The 19,754-nt window shown below is 39.0% G+C and overlaps 1 pseudogene; it reads right to left on the reverse strand.

Moving 5' to 3' along the window:
• Positions 1-886: 886 nt before the first annotated feature.
• LOC134759866 (uncharacterized) overlaps positions 887-19,754 on the reverse strand; it is a 30,851-nt pseudogene continuing 11,983 nt past the window's right edge.

Genomic DNA, 19,754 nt, shown 5'->3' on the forward strand with positions numbered 1-19,754 from the left:
TGCTTTTCCTGTGACTTCTATTCTTTTTCTGATGCCTTGCAGCCTCTTTCTATTGTCCCTGGTTTTGTCTGGGCCATTAGAGTCTTACAGTACGTCTCAAAGCAGGCCTGCAGCCACTTAGGGTGCGTCTGAATTACACTTAGCCAGGAGTTGATATACGGAAACTGATCATGGGTGCCCAGGCTGTTCTCCAAGCCCGGTGACCACCCGAAACATTTGGCCAATTATCTCCCTGTCTATTGTCCCCTCAGCCAGCCACCCTTCATTAAAAGACGACCAGTCTATCTCACAAAGGGTTCTCAGTTTCTGTGGAGTTAGCTTAATCCCATAATCACCATTAAAACCTTTTTAAAAGTGTTTTAGCATGCACTACAGTGGAGTAGGCTTTGACACTTTTCCTCCCATTTCCTCCCTCGTGATGCACTTTCACTCTCAGATCCACCAGAACGAGTCCTATTGCGGGAGGTTCAGAGACTGCTTAGCCAGAAGTGTGCATTAATTCCTGTCACAGCTAGCTGCAGCTGTGGAACTGGTCTTATGGGCTGTATGCAGTGTCCTAGGTCTGGTTTTTCCTACACTCGCCTCAGAGCACACAGTCCATGCTGTGCCTCCCCACATCACGCCCCATGTTGGTCTCTCCTGAGACCATCTCTTTCACGCACTTTCACACACCTCCCCCGTCCCTGAAACGGTTTGCCTTTCTGACCGACTCACGAGCCCCACCCGTGTCTGGTGTCAGGGTGTGAGTTTTGTCCAAATCAATGGGCCTCTCCCATTGTCCCAACCCCCTTGGTTCGGACTAGTCATCATTCCCTGGGAGGTGATCAGACCCCCCTTCCGTCCTTATGGGATGGGTCTTGCCTTAGGGCCCAAACCTTGCCATGGTTCATATGTCTGAGTGCTGCTCCTGTGACTGTCCTGCAACTCTTTCTACCAGTTCCATTTCTGCTGTCAGGGAGAGCTCCAGAACACGGAAGGGTAATTCTCCTTTCGGGCTGAAACTCTCGGTGGTGCCAAGGACCCCGGTCTCCCACTTCCTGGGGCTCTAGTCCACAGGCAAAGGAGACAGAAAATCTGCCATCTCCAATCCCAGATGAGCCCCCAGAAATGTTGTGGAACAATCAAAGACAGGAGAGACTGAAAAACATTCAGGAGAGTTTATTAAATTAAGGTGATCACTGGCTCAGCCGGACATACGTCCAGAAAGTCTGAGCCCCAAAAAAGGGCTTTTCCTACTTTTAAACATCTTTAAGGCAGGAACTACGTGAGGTGGGAAGCAAGTTACAGAAGCAAGAAACAAAGGCAGCATTCCAATATTTCTTATATCTTGAGAGAAACATGTCTTACAACCTAAACTTAACAGTCTTGTGACCCTTCAGCCATGCAGGAACTTGCTGGGCCTGTAATAAACTTTAAGGAATGTGGAGTTGGGGAGTATAGATAAGGTCCACTGTCCACAGAGAGAAGACAGGCTGTTAATATTCTTTTAACTTGAGTGTAAGGGAGGGTCACACTTTGCAGCAACTTTAAGAGGATATTAAAATTTCTATTACTACTACTATTAGGTTATAGTTGATTTCATTAATTCCTTCTTCAATACTGGTAGAGGAAAATGAAGAATTTTAAACCTATTAAATACAGTCATAAGAGTAATAGGCAATTTTTAAAGCTTATAAATTAACAGATAATATAAAAGTATAATATTTAAAATGTAAGTATGGTGCATGAAAACAAAATAAGAAAACAAAACCAGAAATATTGAAAAGTTATTGCCCTTGAAATGGAGGTTCATTATAGGATAAGGTGTAGTGTGGTAGAAAACTGTATTTTCTTGTAAACATTTTTGTACTATTTTTTATCCATATAATTTATTTTGAAAAAAATTATTATATTTTTGTAGTTCTTAAAGTTTCCCTTCGGCTGCCATGTACTGGGTCTTTTCTTTCTTCAAATGTTTGCCCCAGATAGGAATGGGCTACACATCTCCATGGATCCTGCTCTCTTTGGGCTCAGTCCTGTCTCTGAGTCATTACAACTCTCTGCCATTCTTATTCAGTGAGTTTAGTCATTTCTTTTTATCCCCAGAGCTACCCGGTGTTTAGCAAACAAAGAAGCCTCCAGGTACCAGAATCTATCCTTCTTAGGAGGCAGCAGGTATTACAAATAACAAAAAGCAACAAAACATGCAAGAACTAAAATTTCTTGTCACAGATTTTTGTTTTTGTTATTTTTCCATCACAACTTGGAAAATTGCATTCTCATCATAGTCCTTGGAATATTTGAAGAAGGCTAATGAGCTGTTCCTTTAGCCTTAACTCCTTAAATCTGTCCTCTTTTCTTTAAACTAAATTGTCTCCAGTTTTCCAATTCTTTGTTACAGGCTGCTTTCAGCTCTTTGTCAGAGTATAGAAGCTTCTCTATCCTTCAGACAAGCTTCTGTTTGTTAATGTCCCGTTTAATGGTAGCTCCCAGGACAGAACACGGTGCTTTTGATGTGTCTTCCCTATTATGTAGGACCAGATGGGAGAGGACAGGCCAACCCTTTTCTTGGATTCAGATATTGTTTGTTTTTGTATTATTAATTGAAAAATGCCCATTTTTATGTGGTCACACTTTACTAATTCCAATTGCCCGATAAATGCTCATTGGAGTGGTGAGTGTTGTGTGTTCCTTCCTTCCTATTAAATGTTAATTTTGGAGGCCAAAAGCTTATTTGCTGATGTGAAAAAAAAATTCATAGAAGGAGAACCAATAGGAGATATCATTGTACAAAATGATGTCATTTTTAACCTTCCTCTTGGATTACTTTATTGACTAATAATATTTGCATCCTTATTCATTTCCTGAATTCAGTGATTCAATCCATTTCACTTAAGGGCTTATTCTTGGTTGTCAGTGGTGAGTGCTAAGGCAGCACGGATTTAGAGGGAAAATGGGATTCACTCTGAGCAGATATAGGGTAACTAGGAGAGAATTTTTGTCTGTTGATTTCCAATTAGTGAATCTGCAACATTAGAAGGCTAGAAAAAGAATAAGCAGAGAACTATGTCAAAGGTCGATGGTCTCAAAGCTGTTAGGAAAAGGAAGACATTGAATTAAAATAAACCAAAAATGGAATAATTTCTGAACAAAATTATTGGGCTCATCAAAAACCAGGAAAGTAGAATCTATACTACAGATGCTACAGGTAAAATTACTATAAAGCTGTTCTGTACAAATGTCTAGCATGTAGCATCATGCATGGTACACTATAGTTAACAAGCAATTATTATATGACAACATGCACTTGTAAATTGATAAATTGGAGAACTTTAACTCCATAGCCTACATAACTTCTTTCAACTTCAACATTCTATGAATCTAAAATTGCCAAGTCTTCATATTTATTCTCTCAGCCCTGCTAGTCCATGCCATCCTTTCTAAGTCAGCCACGTATGTACATGGCAGCTGTCACGAAGAACCTCCTGCAAAAATTAAATTCTGCTCTAGGCAATTCCTGAATTATCCTATACTTCTTCACTGCTTTTAACTTTATACTGCTTTGATCTTAGATCCCCAGTTCTATATACCCAGTTTCAATCTCTGTTTTTATTCTGGGTCTTAATGGCCATCTCTTTGTCCTCTCATTTTCTCTGACGTGGCTTCCCACAAGGTCTCAACTCTGTACTTTTCCCAGTTTAGGGATCTGCCAAAGGTATCCTACTTTGTTTCTACCACCATCGTAAGAAGGAGGATTTGCCACATTTCTTCAGTACTAATCCTCTTCATCACAGTCTCTCTTCCTTTCTAGCTCTGAAAAGAGTTGCTGGTATTGCTGTTTTTACTTCCTCCCTTCCCATTCACTCCTATGCCTGCTGTAACAGTCTTGCTTCTGCCTTCATCACTAGACCTCACTTTATTTTTATTTTTATTTTTTTTACCAAGATGATTAGTGATGAATCAAACTGTTGGTATCTTCAAAGTGGGAGCCTGAATGCTTAACTCATAAAACTATGTGCAGAATTCAACATTCACCCCTGAACAGACACACTTTTCTACAGTTTTTCTTTCTTATCTTCCTTAAGATCTGTTTCCTCCATTTCTTCCTGGGATTCTCTCTGGGATCGCTTCTCTTCTAGCTCTGCAAAGTAGAGCTAGAGGACCATGCTCATCCATTTCCATGACTACTGTCAACTATCACCCATATTCCCAAACTTCTCCCTTGAGTTCTTGATCTAAATATCCTGTGCATACTAGTGAGCACCCCATACCCTATTATCACATCATATACTGTGAAATGAATCTAATATTTTCTTTAAAATGTAACATTAAATCAGTGTCATCTATTTTAAAATAACATGGTATATGTATTCTAGGAATTGTATACATTTCTGTTAATAAAAATCTTAGATTTCTGATCTTAAAATCTTAGAAGTATAAGAATTACTGAATGATATATGAAAAATAACATTAACTAACACATTTAGGTACATACTATGTGCCAGGAATTGCTCTACATCCTCTGATTTATAAAAATCACTGAATTTTTAGAACAAGTTTATAAAGTAGTACTATGATTATTTGCATTTTACGGATGAGGAATCTCAGGTACAGAGAATTATAACAACTTTTCCAAGGTCACCTAGAAAGAAAGTAGAATAGGACTTGAATCCATGCACTGAATCAGGGTCTGAGTTTTTAATCATCTTGCACTGCCTCTCAAGAAGGACTCTGAGAAACTGCAGGAAATTGCTAATGAAACATTTAGAAGACATTAGAAAAAAGATCACATAGATGATTAGATGAAATGACTCTCTTTGAAGATAAAGATAGGAAAACTTTCTGAAAACATAAAATGATTGAAAATACAAGGAAAATCTAGTACCAAGTAGGGAAACCTGAATGCTGTAACCAAGGTGCAAAACTTTATATAGAAATTTGGGCTACAGTTGAAGCACTGCCATCAATATGTTGTTTTTTTCAGGAGACTGCTAATTGTGTTTACAATGGAATTTGTATACTACATATGTAAATAAAAGACATTGATATTAAAAAAAACCAGTAAGACCTTTGTAAAATCTGCTAGAGTGACATATAGTATGTTGGGTACAACTAGATCTGGTTACGTGTTTTTCATTAATCACTGGAGAATTTTATTTTCTCTTTTGTGAATTGCTCATTGAGTACATTGACAATGCCCAGAAAGCTCTATAATATAAAGTAAATGGTAAACAACTTTAAAAAGAAACTATAAATACTGGCCAATTTGGAAAGGGAATTGAAATGGATTTGAGTGAATGACCTTCCTACTTTGCCCAAGACTGGAAATCTTGTATCCTGAGAAACTTCTCAGTCCCAGGCAAATTGGAATGGTTGGTCACATCTCGATCCAACTCTGTGAATTAAAAACCTTGCATTACAAAACTTTAGGCAAACCCCTAAATCCTGGGAATCCCACTTTCATCATCTGTGTAATCAGTCATCTCCCCTACCTAAAGGGGTTACATGGGCGGAGGAGTCACTGAGTCAGTGTAGGCATGTGTGGCCTTGAGACTGTGGTTCTGTTATTGTGGAGCACCTGCACTTCTCCACAACATATATCACACTTAGAATTGGTTGTATAATGCCTGTGTTTCTCATTTTTTCTCTCCTTTATAGCTACAGTTGGTGCCTTATATATAGCTTGTGATTAATAAATGTGTTGTATAATCAAAGGTATGGACAAGAGGCCTTGGAATAGAAAGGTGATCATAGTATAGATGTGCTTCTTTGCTCTACTGCCCTCACCTCCACCCCTCTATGCCATCTTTCTCTATTACTCCTCACCACATAAAAATACTTTCTTAGTTGGCCATATCCACTGCTGATGGGAGGCAGGCGGGAGGCTCTTTGGAGATTGCAGGGTGTGTAACAGAGCAGGGGTCTGTAGGGGGAGGTGATAATGGGAGGCAGAGCATAATAGACTTTGTGTGGAATATACTTATACTAGCTGTGCTGCTTCTGAGGAGGAAATATAATAACCACACATATTTTTTACAGACTTTGAAAACTGTTGGATGACATTACTTTGTAGAGATGAAGGTGTCATTGTAAATATTTACCTCTCGAGCCTCCTTTTCCTTATTCTGCAAAACCTTCTGAGTATTCTTAGTCAATAAGAGAGGGGGTGGTGGGGGAGGGTGACTGATTGACTTCAGAAAGAAAAAAATAGCTTATTTTAAGTGACCAATAAAGCTAGGATTTGAATAATGTGTTTTAAAATTACAGGGTTGAAGCTATGCACTAATACATAAAGAGAATGATAGCAGTAATTTTCACAGATGTCATATGAATGAACCAAAAAAAATCAATGTAGCACAAAAATTCAGTGACCTGAATATATTACTTATATTTATATTTGAAAACTGGGTACAATATAAATGTCTCTATTGAGGCAGTATGAATAAGCATTTATGTAATCTTAAATGACAGAATACTTTATTTAAAATTTTAAAGGCTTATATTTGTGAGAATTTTGTTCACAGAAACTGCATACATACTACGGATTTTTTTGGCCAACTTTCTAGTTTAAAACTCTTTTTCTCTGGCAGTAGAAGCCTTACCTGTGGGTGCTTTGTAAATATCCACTGTCAATAAAATAAGAATATTGTGGAGAAAAGGATTTATATCATATACTGGAAAATTATATCAAGGAAACCCAGGTCACGCAGTCTAGATGGTGGAAAACAGATGTCAAACATAAGTATATTTGGTTGGAAGTAACAGAGTTAGCTTATGCAAAGGAAAAGATTTATTATAAGGATCTGAAGATATCTCCTGGAACTCAGGGACATAAAAGCAGCCAGGTTTCAGGAAAGGCTGTCTCTGAAGCCTGCGCAATCATCTCAGAAATAGATGCTGCTTGTCAAAAGAGAGCAGGAAAGAGCGTAGATGACTCAGTGCGGCTCCACCAGAGTTTCTAGGAAAACATTCACTCTGACAGGCAAATAAACTGTAAGACCTCTGAATTTGAGTCCAGTCTGAGTCTCCCTACATGAAACACATTAAAAACAAAAGACATTTACTTTTTCACTTCCCCAATTATGCTTCTTTATTTTTTTCTCCGAAGAACATTTTGCTTAAAATAAAATGTTATTACCAGCATATGGCTTCCTATGGCAAAGACAGTCAAATCTTTAAGTGCAATTCTTTTTTTTTTTTGCATTTAGACCTATTGTAGTAGGAGTCTGGGAGTCTGTTCACACATTTTAATGAAAGCACCTCACCCCCAGGATTTCTCAAATCTATGTGACCCTAAATAAAATGAGGAATTGTAATTAAGTGGGAATTTCTGGTTGTATACAGAGTCAAAATACCTAATTCAAAATAGTAAAGTAAATTTCAGTCTAAATTGCTTGACTGATTTGCCTTGTCTAAAGCGATCAAGTTTATTTTTACAGACATGGTTTCTAGTATTTGATGAAAGGACTGTTTTCTTTGTTCTACCAAGTTCATACATTTCGAATGAAAAATTATATGCCTCCTTAGGGATTCCTTCAGAATTCTTCCCTCTTAAAGCTATTTCTTCAGGATTTTTTAGGGAAAGAGCTCTGATCAATTTGTGATTTTCCTTATGAATCAGAAGAACTTGTGAATTACATTTTATTCATTCCTTCAACAAATGTTTTTTGACATCTTGCCCTATTCCAGGTACAGTTTGAGGGACTTAGAATTTATCAGTGAATAAAACAAAAAAGAAATATGGAGCTTACATTCTAATGGGGGAAGACAACTATCAATAATAAGCATAATACATTGTAAGTCACATATACTCGAAGGTGGCAAGTGCTATGCAAAGGAAAATAGAGCAAGGTAAAGAGGGCTGGGAGTGTGTTGGGGGGAATTATCAGTTTCACTTTAAAATGGAATGGTTCGTGTAGAGTTCCTCCAGCAGGTGACATTTGGAGCAAAGTCTTGAAGAAGGTGATAAAATTAGTGCTCCTGAGAGAGGCAGTTTGCAGGCTCAGAGGATAGTGACTGCAAAGGTCCTGGCATGTGCATGGGCAGCAAGGAGGCCAGCATGGCTGGAGTGGAATGAGCCAGCAGCAGGGCAGGAGTCAGAGAAGGAGGGAGCTCAAAGTCAGTTTCTGTGGGCCTCTTAGAATATTGAATCCATGTTCTCTCCAAATTCATAGGTTGAAGTCCTAAACTCTAGTACCTCAGAGCGTGAACTTCTTTGGAAATAGGGCCATTGCAGCTGTAATAAGATGAGGTCATATTGGAGTAAGTGGGTCCTTAATGCAATATGACTAGTGTCCTTATAAAAATAGGAAATTTGGACCCAGACACACATGTGGGGAGAATGCCATATGAGGATTAAGTCAAAGACTGGAGTGATGTTTCTACAAGTTAAGGGATGTCAGTGATGGCCAACAAACACCCAGAAGCTAGGAGAGGCCACGGAACAGATTCCCCCTCACAACCCTTAGAAGGCAACAATCCTGCTGACACGTTGATCTTGGTCTTTTGGCCTCTGGAACTGCAAGACAATACATTTCTGTTATTTAAGCCACCCAGTTTGTGTGGTTCTTTGTTATTGTGGCCCTAGCAAACTACTCCACAGGAAATTGTAAAGACTTTGGCTTTTACCCTGGGTGAGATGGGAGGTATTGCAGAGTTTTGAGCAAAGGCAGGACATGATCTGATTTCCATTTTAAAAGGATAGTTCTGGATGCTGTGTAGGGATACACTGTCAAGGAGCAAAGGTGCAATACTGAGGTCATATATACAGGCCAGAGGTGATGGTGGTCCTAACCAGAGCAGTAGCAGTGGATTAGTGAGAAGTGGAGATTAAATGTGAAGGTAGAGGTGACAGATTTAGTTACTGCCTAGAAATCTCATAGAACAAACATCAGAGAAGATTTTCTGATAGATTGGATGTGGAGGATGAGAGAAAGGGAGGTGTCAGGGATGACTGTAAGGTGTTTGAATTGAAATACTTGAAATGCAATGAGTACTTTCCCATTCACTGAAATGAGAAAGACTGTAGTTGGTGGGTTTTGTTTGGTTTTAGTGGAAGGAGGTCAGAGTTTTGGTTTTGGACATGTAAAGTATGAGATTTCTAATGACAGTCAAGTGAAAGTACAATCAAGGAGCAGCACAAAATGTGTTCATGTCCCTTTAATGGTGCTGAAAGGTGCTACCAGAGATAAAATCCATCAGAATGTAAGGAAGTAGAATACAGAGATCTAATGCAGATGAATTTAACCACAGGTATTTAGGGGGCTAGATGGATAAAGTAACATTAAGGAGTCAGATACACATAAAGATGCAATAATGCTGCAAGGTAAGTTTTAATTAGAAGTTTCACAAAAACACTTCTGTTCTCAGGGCCTATCTGCTACTTTCCATAACATGCATTATTCATGGTATGTGTTTATTGAAATGGGTTGAAGGAGCCCAGTGAGAGGAACCAGTCATGAGAAGTATGACTGCAATGCTCTTTCTTTGCCATGACAGATGACTTTTCCTAGTGCACTACCTCTTCAGCTTTCTGTATATTTAGTGTTGCAAACTGGCTTACATCTCTGTTCGGCTACAATTAATTATGCTGAAATTCATATTTAATGCTCCCTCCCTCCTGAAAAAAATCAATATCCATGACCATTAGTCTCCAAGTTATTTTCATGAAGCATTTTAGAGTCCATTAGAATGCAAATGAAAAGGAGTGATCTCAGGCCTGATATTTTCAGAATTAAGGGGCTTTTAAAAGTTGTTTATTTTGAACTTTTAGAAGCAGTAGCATGTAAGGCAAACTCCAAGAGCCAGCAGCACTTTCATTGGGTATTTTGAGAGCTGTTTTCTTGTGGGTGATGGCGGAGGCAGCAATTGGGAGGTGGCTGGTGGTCTGCTGAGCCTTTTCCATGGCAAGCAGCCAGCTGGGGCGGAGGCTGTAGGGTGTGGGTGTGCGGGGAAGCTGCAAGGGGAGGGAGGTGTGAGAAACAAGAAGAGATGGTAGAAAATGTTCTAGAAGGCAGGAGAGGCAGGCAAGGAGGTGGGAAGCAAAGGCTGAGGGAGAGCCTCTTGCATAGTTAATGGTCGTATAACAATATGGTTGAGATTCCATTTGGTTCATTGGCTTAGAAATGATAGGAGGAAGATTATCTCGTGATTAAGATGAATGCAGCAATCATTGTTTTAATACCTCTTGGATACTAGGCACAGTATAAGGCCCTTGTCAGATGTGAACACCCTTGTCATAGCATTTGGAACAAGTCTCCTCATGCTATTGATTTCATGAATTTTGGGTACCCAGACTCCCCCCCATTTTTGCTCGCCCCCAGCACGCCTAAAAAAAGTTTGAAGTAAAGTGCACAGATACACTTAGCATAGTTATCTGATTGTAGATTTAGCAACTGCTTGGAAGTTTCCTAGAACAAACAGCTAGAAAGAAGCAAAAGAAATAATACAGACTGGAATCCTGTGACCTAAGAAATTTGTATTTCTATCTATAACAAAAATTTTCCCAAAGCCCTGAAATCACCATGATTTTGTTTCTATCTGAAACAAAAAATTCTTTGGTTTCATCCACAATTCTCAAGGGATAGAGGGGAGTGTTTTCTCAGCTCGCCGTCTCAGGATCACAGTTGTAGAACTAAAACTCATTTCTATTGTTTTCAGAAGCAGGAAGTGACTTTCTTGCCTGAAGCATAGCCTCAATCGCCACCTGAATCGCTGAGACATTCTAAAATCTTTCTTGTGAAAGGAAATCCTAAACTCTTACAGTGAAGGGCAGAGAGAGACACACCTTTCATCTGTGCAACATCAACTTTTCTTTCAAATGCGATTTTTTTTTTCCTCTGTGTTCTCTTGATTTTACCTTTCTCGGACAGAAATACTTGAATTCTTCCTTAAGAACCTCCCTTCAAAGGCAGAGCTTGAGTTCCTCACTTCTGTGGTAAATCCCTGTCATCTCATTGACTCCGTATGGATACCCTATAAACTACATGAGATTAGCTGGGTGTCACGGATAAGGAAACTGCAGTTCAGAGATGTAATTTGGCCGGGGTGACACAGTAAGTGAGTGATTAGCAGGAGTTTGAAGCCAGGTCACCCAAATCCCAATTCCCAAAACTCAGGTTTCTCCACAACATTATAGAACCTGGCTGAGCAGACAAGGATGGGGGAGGGCATTTTAAGCAGAGGAAATTCATGTAATTAGGTGGAAATGCCCAGAACATCTGGGGAAGTATCCTGGTTCAGAGTGTCCAAGATGCACTGGGGAGCAGTAACGTAAATGAGCAAGTTGATCAGTCAGTCTTGGGATGAAGCCAGAGGTTTTTATGCTAGTGACATGCATACATACATAGGTATCACGGTGATGCTCAGAACCATTGCTGGAGTGTGCAGTTGCCCCACGTGGTGTGCTTTGGGAAAATATTTCTGTCCCCTGCCCTCCAAAATTTCTCTTTTATAGGCTTCTTCCTGATGCAGAATTTCTAGCCTTAAAAGTGAGTCCTTTTAGGTTTTTAATAAAGTATGTTTTTTATTAAAGGGCATGTAGCTTTTTGGAACTAAAGATATTAAATTAGCACATTAAGTATTCTCAAGTACTCACACCTTTTTTACTCATTCATTCATTCATCCATCCACTCACTCATTCCTTCACAATGTATGTTTCACCTAATCATTCTATTGGGTAGAAAACTATAAAAAGTGAGTCATAACAGTTCCTGACCTCAAGATTTGTTTCTAATTGTGGAAGCACACTATGAAATGCACTGAAATAAAAGCTTTGATAGATGATTGTGCAGGAACTGTGGCCATGAGAACTCACTCAATAAATAGTTGTTGAATTACAGAATGTTTTCTTGATGATACAAAAGCAAGCTCCTTTAAAGGATAAGCAATTTACTAGGTGATGTGGGCAGGCCTAAGGTGGGAGGGCTCTAAGAAGAGAGAGCCGCATGTGCAGAAGCTCAGAAATGAGAGCAAGAACCACACTTCAGGAATGAAATATGAGGTAAGTGTGCACAGGCGAGCGTTAGGCTGGGTTTGAGGAGCAGTAATGAAAGATGAAAAAAGTTCAGCAAGAGAAAGAATGTCAACGGTTCCTTTTTTTCTATTTTTTTTTAATGTTAAGGATTTTGATTTTATCCTGAATGCAATGGGGATTATTGATGGATTTTAAATTGGAGGATGATGTAATAAAGATTCATGATTTAGAAGGAGGCAGTGCAGAAAATATTTGAGAGGTGGTTGCGTCTGTAGGCAAAGAGATCTAAGCAAGAGTTGATGAGGATTCCCAGCAATGGATGCATCCATGAGTGTGTGAGGAAGAATATACATATATATATATATATGAAAGAGAATATATATATGTATATAGTATGGTATGTATGGTATGTGATTGGGTCAAACATATGTACATATTGTGATATATATACATCTCCACCCAGTGTCAAACATATATACATATGTTTGACCCAATCATATACCATAATAAATCATATATATATATATATATATATGTATGTATGTATGTATGAGACATTGGGTGGAGATGTAAAGGGTATGGTTGGCTATTGGACTGCTGCCTTGCCATGAATTAAGAAATACAGGGAGAATAACAAATTGTTCTTCTCTCACGTCTTATTTCTAGGAGTAGGGACAAATGGAGAGCATTAATTCAATTTGGTTCTGAAGCACTAATGGGACATCCACAGTGGAGCTGAGCATAGGTAATTGACTGTGGGGGATTGACTAAGGACTGAAGCCCACCTTGTGGGGCCACATGGGGATGACCTGGTACATGCTCTCCCTTGTGAGCACACATACTTCTCTGCATCCCTGCATGACATTGGTAAGTCAGGAGAGAGCTCTGTGCTGGGAGATAGATATTTCACTGTAGAGTTGAAACCATAAATGAGGATAAGGTTGGGAAGAAGGCACAGCTGGAGAAGATGTCCACAGAGAGAGCTAAAGGGGGCAGTGTTGTGAGTGGGTCTCAAGAACTTGGAAAAAAAGACCATGAGCTGGCTTCAAATGTAAAAACCATCTTTTAACTCAAATGCAAAAACCATCTTTTTGGAGATTTAAACTTCAAATGCAAAAACCATCTTTTAACCCAAACAGATGGCTTTCAGGCCTGAGGACAGTCTTTATTTCTAACCTGATTAAATTTCTTAATTTATCTAAAGAAATATTATGTGCTTATCCAGTGGAGGATTTTTGAGTCACAGAGACAGAGGAAAGAGGGAGTAGGGTGAGTGCTTGTCAGTGCTCATGGGAGATAGGAGGGTCCCACTAAAGAACTTCACACATCTCACATCTGTTTGCAAGTCCACATTCACGTTGGGGCAGCACTCATAGGCTATCTCAGCTTTGACTTGCCATTCATCTGATTGCATGCTCACTGGGAAAACTTCTGATGAGTGTTGGGATTTCCACAGGTATGTGCCTCCCTGGAGTGAATATCCTATGGTATGGGATTTGGGTGTTCAGGTCCCTAAGACCTGAAAAAAGAAGTCAACCTTCTTTTAAAAATCATCATCCTTGTTAAAAATCAACATTCTTCTTTTGTACATCAGTTTTGTGACTTTGGTAAGTGCAAACGTACCTAGTTTCCTACAGCCACGGTAACAAATTACTACACGCTTGGTGGCTTAATACAAGAAAAACTTACTCTCTCACAGTTTTGGAGGCCACGGTCCAAATGAGCTGAGCTGAAACCAAGATGTTGGCAGGAGCATGTTTTCTCCAGAGGCAATATGGGAAGATCTATTTCTTCACTCTTCCAGCTTCTGGTGACTGAAAGCATTCCTTGGCTTGTGGTTGCGTCACTCCAGACTTTGCCTGAATGATCACACTGCCTTTTCTGTGTGTGTGTGTGTGTGTATGTGTATGTTTCTGTGTGAAATATACCTACCTCATCCTTTAACTTATAGGGACTCTTGTGATGACGTTAAGGGCCCACCCAGATAATTCAGGACAATCTCCCCATCGTAAGATAAAAGCAAATCTGTAAAAACGCTGTTTTTCCCCACATGAGGTAACATTTATAGGTTCCAAGGATAAAACTCAATATATTTGGGGCCATTATTTAGCCCACTACATTAAGTTTGTAAATTTGACCACCAGTGAGGTATCCACTTGCAGTGGGATAACAAAATCAGGCTTCTAAATGAGAAGTGCCTGCAGTGAATTCTCTAAGGACTGAAGGCCACCCTGTTGGGCCATGTGTGCAACAACCTGATAGCCTCTCTATTTCATGAGCTCACACACCTCTCTGTGTCATTGCATGGCACTGTCCCATATTTTCTTCCTTTTGAGTTTCTATAGGAAACACCTTCCTTGGAGAACAAATGGTGGGTTAGAGCATAACAAGTAATTGAATGGAAATAGAATGCAACGTATCAGCAAAATGTGGCTGAAGATAGGCTGCAAAGATAGCTAAGAGCCGGATCATGGAAGGTGTGAGACCTTAGATCAAATACATTTTAGAACCCCCTCCCTGCCACATACAAAAAAGACAAATCAGGCCTTACTCAACAATGTATTGGTTGTTCTGTCTTGATAAGAAGTATAATAACAGCTTACATTTACCAAGGACAACTTGCTAGACATTGTTCTAAGCATTTATATGCCTTCATTTATCTGATCATCACAACTATCATTTAAATTAGATAATAATATTCTTATTTTACATTGAGGGAGACAGAGGCACAGAGGCTTGAAGTAACTTACCCGAGGTCACTTAGCTTGGAAGTGGTAGATTTGTAATATGAACTGAAGGAATCTGGTCATGAAACGGATGCCCTTGACTTTAGTGCCACCATCTATATCCTATGTACACTTATTTACTTTTTCCTTGCTTTCCTTCTAGATTACAGCTTTTCAAAGCCAAAAGTCATGTGTCCTCAGTGTCAGCAGCTGGAGCAGTACTGCAAGTGCAATGATGTACACTTTGTGCCATCTGCGTGGCTGACTGATGCTCTTTTTGGTTTTATTTGTCACAAGGCTGCTGTAAGAGAGTGACCTGAGTTTCACTAAAGAGAAATCTGGGGCTAATAAAAGAAAGCTTTACAAATGACAGAGCAACTTTCCTACAGCAATTAACAGCCTTTATGATGTGTTTAGTCAGCTCTTGGTATATGGCTTCAGGATTGATAAAAGAGGCATTTTAATGGAAGGCAGGCCTTCATAGGCCAATTTTACACCTGATTTTCAAAACATGAGTGAATGTTGACAATCATAGCTAGAAATAAAGGGAAGAATTGATGGTTTCATTTTAATGTTATCTATATTTAAATATTTTCTTTAATAGAATTTTCAAAAAAAATAAATGTATGGAAGCAAAATTCTCTAAGGCGCTTCTGGGTAGAAGGATTTAGAGGAAGCCAGCAAGAAAGAGTTGTTAAAAATTGGATGAGTAGGCAATTTGGGTAAATAGAGTTATATTTCATTTCCCTGAATGGTACAATGGAGCTGCAACCACAACAAAATGATTCACAAGTTTATAGAAATAATCCAGTGAGCATAAATAAACACACTGCTTATATGATCTTTGTTCCACTGTTGAAGTTATAGAAAAATGTAAAAGAATATTTGGTGATTTTGGTCTTTTAAAACCCCCAAACACTCAGGAAAATCTTGTTTATCTTCATAGCTGCAGAGTTTGTCTATCTATTCATACAGTAATATCAAACATAATTTTGAAGTCAATGGAAGGAATAATAGCACAATTTCCATCAAAGGTAAATAGGATCCTTTGGTAGACGCTATGTCTATTCCACGTGGTCAATCAAGGATAGTGGCAGAAGGCAGTAAGACTCCTGCCAGCTTCCCAGGCTCCGTGCTTTGAGAGGCCATCAGATGGTGGCAGTACATACCAGAAGGACCTCTCTTCTGGGAGCTGTGGCCCATTTAAATCTAACTAGTGTACAGAGGTCAGGCCTGCAGAACAATAGCACATTTGACCAATTTCATCATCCTCCTGACATTACCTCCTGACATCATACGGGCAAAGGTTCCGGCTCCCTCCCTGTAGGAATCAGAGAAGAAAACTTGCTTTCTCTCTCTGTCTCTGTCTCTCTGTCTCTCTCTGTCATACACACACACACACACACACACACACACTGAACAGCTTTCAACCATAGTATAGTAGAGTCTCAGATCTATCTTCCCACTCACCCAGCTTCCATAATCATAACAACACGGATGATTAGCGAGTCAATATCAAGGAAATTTGTCTATTTAGAAGTCCTTATTCGGCATTTCATGATCTACAAGATGGGAAACTGAGTTACAAAATTCCAGACATTGCCAGCACTACAGACGTCCATGTGTTTTCTATTATATCTTAAGCCTATTTGTCCTAAGAATCCCAGTTTTTACGTGTTTTATAAAACTGACAATGAAAAAACTGCCACCCTTTTTTCGGTATTTTGTTTTTTTAAACAGCTTTGAGTATAATAAACATACAATAAACTCCACATGTTTATTGTATGTATGTATGTATGTACAATTTCAAATGTTTTGGCAGATACATTGAGGCTAGCAAATCATCACCATAATCAAGAAAATGAACATATCCCACAAAATGCCTCACGCCCAACTCTCCTACCCACCCCCATCCAAAGGCGTCAAGCAATCTACTTTCTGCCACTCTGGATTATCTTGCATTTTCTAGAATTTGTATAAATAGAATTATTTGCTCTGCATTTTTTTGGGGGGTGTGGTGGGTCTGGCTTTTTTTTTTGCTCATTCTAGGAAGAACATAATATTATCTTATTGTGGTTTTCACTTGAATTTCCCTAATAGTTAAAGACATGGAGCCTCTGCTTTTTTTTGTCACTGATATATTAATATATTCTTGAGTGAATTGTCTTTGCAAATCATTTGTCCATTTTGCATTTGGGTTGTCTGTCATTACTGAGTTTTGAAAGTTCTCTTTATTTTCTGAATACAAGTCCTTTTACAAATGTGTGGTTACAAATATTTTCTCCCAGTATGTAGTTTATCTTTTCATTCTCTGAACAAAATCTTGAAAAGAACAGAGGTTTTTAATTGTTATGAAGCCCAGGTTTTCAATTTTTTAATTTAAATAGTGTGGTTTTGGTGTTGTATCTAAGAAATCTTTGCCTAAGCCAAGGTAAAAAAATTATCTTATGTTTGCTTCTAAAAGTTTTATAATTTTAGATCTGGAGTCTGTTGTCCATTTGGTGTTGATTTTAGTATACAAAGAAGATATGGATTGAATTTATTTTTTCCTTTTTTCTCCTTTAAGCGCAGTCATTTACTAGCCTCAGTTCACAAGGGAAAACAACATACTTCTTATACCTCTCTCTAATGTTAGAAACTCATGTGAAGACTGATACTTGTTTTCTGTTGATTGGAATAATCTTAATTGGATCTTTGACCAATGCTGGGTTTATACTCTTAGAAATTAGGATATATAGATTAGCCAAGCCTATATTTCAAAAGATATTACATTAAATAATGAACAAATCTGCCTGTGGGTATTTACTAATTGGGATAAATGTTGAAAGCAAGTTGAGAGTAGTAGCACAAGCAAAGTGTCATATCTGGTTAAGCCTGCCCAAAGGTGCCCTGTTGGGTACATCACATTAATAGACTGAGTCTTCCACACCACCTATCTGTACTGCTGTCCTCCTTCTGACCAGACTTCATGTATCTCCCCGCCCCCGCCCAGCCCCTGATTCTGATGGTCAGTTGTCTACTCCAACTCCATCATTTCAGTTTCTGGACAGCAGGATTACCACTTAGGCCAATGGATCCGTGGATGGGTCACTACTGCTGACCCTCTCATTTGGTAAGCCCTGCACCTCTGCTCCTGCCCAGTGGGCATCTCAGGCAGCTGCTGCTGGATGCAGCTCAGATTCGATGTCCTAATAAAATTTACATTTAGCCAAAGATTACTGAAAATTGGAATATGAGAAGACAGGCGAATTAGTATGCAGGTGGCTAAACACCATCTTCCAGGACTTCAAAATAGGAACACAACAACCACTCCAAATAATATGTTTGTTTGCACGTGTGTGTGTGTGTGCCTGCGTGCATGCATGCATGTGTGTGAGAGAGAGAGGGAGAGAGTTTATACAAATTATCAGGACTCAAACCTATGCTAAGATACTAAGAAGTCCTTGAAACACATAAAGCTTGATTTCCTGGCAGACTTATTATCATGAAGATCCATAAAACTTTGGGGGCCTTTTTTATCTCCATATATGTTAAGAACTGCCTCTCCTTTCTTTGCGTACTTTCCCTGGGCTGACACCACACATTGTTCCTTTCCTCAGTAGGAAATTGCAGTCTCCCAGCTTCCCCTCAGGGAAGAGAAATAGCCTTGATATTATCACTGGCCCTTAGGAATCAACAAGGGAATTTCTGTGGCCGTTTAACAGATAGCTGGAGCCAACTTCTAGTCTAAACTCCAGGAAGGGGATCAGGCACCCCCTCTTGAGGAAGTGTTAAAACCGATTTCCAGTATTTTATGTTTTCAAATTGGCAGTCATTAAAACTTTATGACTTGACCCACAGGAATCGGCAAGGGCTGGCCTGTTCTGCATAAATGCTATGAAGCCAGCCTTCTTTCTGCAATTATTATTGCTACACAAGCAATGATCAGAAATTAGGAGTGAGGTTGTTTGTGGAGGTAAGAGAAATACTGGCCACATGTGTTATGTGTATGTGCTGATAACAGAGGCACAAGGAAAAAGGAAAACCACCATCCAAAAATACCCAACCAGCATCCTGAAATACTTAAAGATGCTTTATTTTGTATCAGGCATGTTTCTCTATTAAAGCACAAGTGCCCCTGTAGCACAATACATTATGTATAAAATTATTTATTAGATCTTTTCCTTAGGGACAAATGATGGAGAGAAGTACCCTTAGTTTGTAAGTCAAGTTGTAAGAATGGTTTACATTTTTAGTGCATGTTGGCAATTATAAAACTTTTTTCATACATTTACCTCATTTGCTCCTCAGCACAATTATTTATGACCAGTATGCAGGAATTATTATTTCTATTTTACAGATGAGTGGTTTAGAGATGTTAAGTGATTTAGCCCAAATTATAGTAAATAAAGGACACAGACAAGATTCATATATAGGTCCTTTTGACCTCTGAGCCTTTGTTTTCTCTATTTGTTTAGCTCAGCTGAAATTTGTGTTGGGGCAAGAAAGAAGTCTAGAGCAAAGATAAGTATATGAGGACCCCATAGAGGCCAAGGAAGGGTGATGGGCAACAGTGTTTCAGGTCACCAGGACCCTATTAGAAGGCAGTGTGGCCAAAATAAAAACCAAGGGAACCAGACTCTTGAGACATCATGGGAATACCTCCAGCCTTTTGGCCATACATCACTGACAAGCAGGGTTTGGGTTTTGTTTTTGTTTTGGCTGACATGTGCAAGGTGACCATTCTCCAAAGGCAGTCCTGCTCTGAGTTGCTTAATACTGCAAATATAATACCTGGTGACAGGGACTCCCAGGATGATTTTCTAATTTGAATTTGAGATAGCTGCTTTGTTGGCAGTGTTGCAATGTCTTATATAAATAAAAAGATGTGACTTACTTGAGTTTTCATCTAGAAATCCTTCTGGTTTTACAGAATACTCACCAGATGTAGAATATCTTCTTACTCTATATCCCATCTCCTCTCTCAAAAACTAACCTAATATAATTTATTGTCTACAAACTGGATATTGAAGAAAATACTAACACTTTTATATGGCACATATTGCATATGGAAAGCAGTAGAAAAGAATTGGAGC

The sequence above is a fragment of the Pongo abelii genome, chromosome 14, assembly GCF_028885655.2.
Source record: "Pongo abelii isolate AG06213 chromosome 14, NHGRI_mPonAbe1-v2.0_pri, whole genome shotgun sequence".
In the NCBI taxonomy this organism is placed as follows: Eukaryota; Metazoa; Chordata; class Mammalia; order Primates; family Hominidae; genus Pongo; species Pongo abelii.